Source organism: Humulus lupulus, chromosome 1 (genome assembly GCF_963169125.1).
Source record: "Humulus lupulus chromosome 1, drHumLupu1.1, whole genome shotgun sequence".
Taxonomy (NCBI): Eukaryota; Viridiplantae; Streptophyta; class Magnoliopsida; order Rosales; family Cannabaceae; genus Humulus; species Humulus lupulus.
Window position 1 is genome coordinate 42,979,838 of NC_084793.1, and position 3,294 is coordinate 42,983,131.

Sequence of the window (3,294 nt, forward strand, 5' to 3'; positions counted from 1 at the left end):
TATACCAAGTAGGATCAGGTGGATTTAGAGTCATGGTGTGCATAGCCGAAGCAATGTCTGTAGGCACATACGAACTAGTCTGACCATTGAAAGAAGGAGCCACAGGAGCAGTGAAAGCCTGATATGCTTGCTGCTGGGGGCGTGGGCCCAACACCCCAGGTCCAAAGGTGGCAGTAGGTGGGCGAGCCCATCCTTGGGTAGGCATAGGGCAGGGGGGAGGAGCCCACTGAGACCACCCCCAGTTAGGAAACGGACCCCACCCCCAGGATGGACTCTGTTGCTATGGCTGTCCTTGCGGGCCAGCCTTGCTGGAACGATCACCGTTGCCGCCCTTGTTCTGCTTGCCATTGCCGCGGCCGCCTGAATTTTTTCGGCCATTCTGTTGCTGTTTTCGGCCAGAATGTTGCGGCACCCTCCCCTGTCCCGAATGAGAGGGAACAAAGGAGGAGCCATCGTCCTCATTCGGAGCAACGACCATGGCAGAATCGGACGCCATTGTCGCCTCCTTAGCTAAGCCTGATTCCTCAAGAGTAAGCATGGACCTAGCTTGATTAAAAGGAGGGAGGGGATCACTTTGTCGGATCATTGTACCCACACCACGGTACGGAGTAGTGAGACCAGAGACAAGTTGAAGCACCAAACGACTCTCAGACACCAAAGCCCCGACGTTCTTCAATTGATCGGCCAAGGACTTTAGCCGTTGACAGTATGCCGATACATTGGGGTAATTTTCCATCTTGGTGGTTGAAAAATGTTGCTCAAGATTGACCGCACAGGAATGCTTATTGTCTTGGAAAATGTCACGCAAACGGTTCCAAGCCTCCATTGTCGTAGCATCGGGTTCAAGGATGGTGTGTAGAAGGTCATTAGATATCGTGGCGTAAATCCACGACAAGACCGTGGCATCAAGAGTAGCCCACATGTCGGCATCTTCCTCCTAGACCGTGGCCTTCGCTTTGTCTTCCGGAGGAGGTATGATGTGATGGAGAACCTTGTTCGAACATGCATGAACCTTGAACAACTCCGCCCATGTTGAGTATTGCACGTTTTCCATCTCGAGAATAATAGCAACATGATTCCTAACGTTGGAGACAGCAAGAGCTGGGTGAAAATTTCTAGATTGAGACATTGTTGCCGGAGAAAGACAAATGACAGGGAAGAAAGAAAAGAAGAAGAAGAGGGGCGGAAATCACAGCTAGGGCGCAGCGGAAAGAGATCGAGAATAAAAACCCTATACTACTGATACCATGAAAGAATGTTTTGGTTGCCTTTCTCATTATCAATCGTCAGAATATATACACAAGATTGTAGCATAATCCTAGGCTACATAACAGGAAACTAATAATATACATTGAATGATTTTAGGCTAGAGAATAGGAGACTAATTATACGGCTAACAATATACATTGACTTTACAAAATATTTACTATATTTAACAGTGACAATGCTTTTTAAAATAATAAGTCCAAATTTTGATAAATGTGATTTGTTAGGCTAAACTATCATATCACTATCTATAATGTTGTGCCATATCATTACTCTAAAAAGAAACAAGCAAACAAATAGAGACATGTAGGTAAGTAGTCTTCATTTTTATAGTATGAAATCACCTCTTTCCTTTTCTTCGTTTTTTCTTTTTTGATTAATGATATATATTTTTTTTAAAAAGGTAGTGGCTCATTTGCTAAAGAGTTGAATTGACCATTCACTCTAACAAAGTGAAGCAACCATTAAGAGTAATAAACAAGTTCCAAATATTCAGCTAAGAAAACCCAAATAATATACAATTTGACTACACAAAACACGAAAAGCAACAAAGATAATTATTTATCTTATATATAGATGTATGTATAATGTAATGAGAATCATGTACATGGGAGATTGAATCATCATCCCTTTCGCCACTTTTAGTTGTTATTGTTGTTACAATGCCGGAGAGACTCTTCCATTCTGATGCAAAGAAGCTGAGCCTGATTCAACCAATATTGACCATAGAACATGCACATCTTCACAAGGGCATGATTTCACATCTTTGTACAGTATATATATCCCTCTACCTGAAAAGTTGAAGTCTGTAAAAAAATAGTGAAGGAAGAAAAGAAAAAAGAGAGATAAAAACATATGAACATATAATAATGCCAAGGATGATCTGCAGAGATGATGGCAATGAATCTCAAACCAAAAACCATAAGTACTTATATGAGAGATATGAGCAAAAAAAAAAGTAAAGAAAAAAATTGGGATATACTTACCTTTTCTATGTTGTGAGTGTAGACGATCCCAGAGCTTCTTCAATGGGGAGACGAGTGAGTGAAGCCACCCCATTATGAGAATTGGCTCTGGTACTTCGTGGTAAGTGAAAGGTTGGAAGAAATTAGGGTAGTTTTTATTAAGCCCTTTGAGAGAGAGCTTTGCTTGCACAAAGAGTAACTTCTATGGTACTATTTCATTTCTTTTTTTTCTTTTTTTCTTGGCATATTATTATTCTTTATCAGGCAATCATGCTAGAAATACATAACTATGTTGGTATTATGTCATTGTCACGTACTTTTTTTACCCCTTATGAAACGAGCGAAACCCAAAAAATTGCCATACAAAAAATACCCTTTTATGATATTATATAAACATCACTTGTGCTTTAAGCCACTCATAAGTATAAGTGCCATACTTCATAAATATCAATTGATATATAACTATTCTACTATTATAGTTGTGGGGTTTTCGAAGCATCCTTTTGGGGTTTTTGTATAAAATCATGAAAGTTTCTTTTCATTTTGGATAAGACAGCAGTTCCACAAGCAAAACAAAAGAGGACTCAACACCATTAATCGTTCTCTTGAAGATTCCAATTTTTAGATGCATTAACAAGTTTTAACAAACTTCATCAAAAAAACAAGTTTTAACAAAGATAAACCAATATTATATGTTTTTTATAGAATGAATATTAACTTGACTAGACTAGAAGATGCATCAATTTCTTACAGCATTAGGTGGTACATCCCCACTTATTAATATAATAATCCATGTACAAAATACAAGCGGTCTAATCTAAATGGGATTTTTTGTGTAGCATAAGAAAAGGTAAGAAAATAAGAAAAGGGTTCTTTGTGAATATAGTTGATAAAGACGATCAGTACTTTTCAAAGAGTTGATTGTGCAGAAGCAGAAGTTGGCATTGCGTGAATAAGAAATTGTACTTATATACATTTTATCTCTAATATTGAGAGTTAGTGTTGGAAATTTATTTAGGGCACGATTGTATATATAAATGTATGTTGGGTCATCATATAAATG

The 3,294-nt window shown here is 38.6% G+C and overlaps 1 long non-coding RNA gene and 1 pseudogene across 1 annotated transcript; both read right to left on the reverse strand.

Annotated features, from left to right (window-relative positions):
* Positions 1-280: 280 nt before the first annotated feature.
* LOC133814056 (uncharacterized) lies at positions 281-1,129 on the reverse strand (annotated as a pseudogene).
* A 461-nt stretch (positions 1,130-1,590) lies between these two features.
* On the reverse strand, positions 1,591-2,639 carry LOC133824291 (uncharacterized). Its single transcript, XR_009888513.1, has 2 exons — positions 2,253-2,639; positions 1,591-2,057 (listed from the first exon to the last, which is right to left on the reverse strand). It is a non-coding gene; the product is annotated as an uncharacterized LOC133824291 (long non-coding RNA).
* Positions 2,640-3,294: the final 655 nt, after the last annotated feature.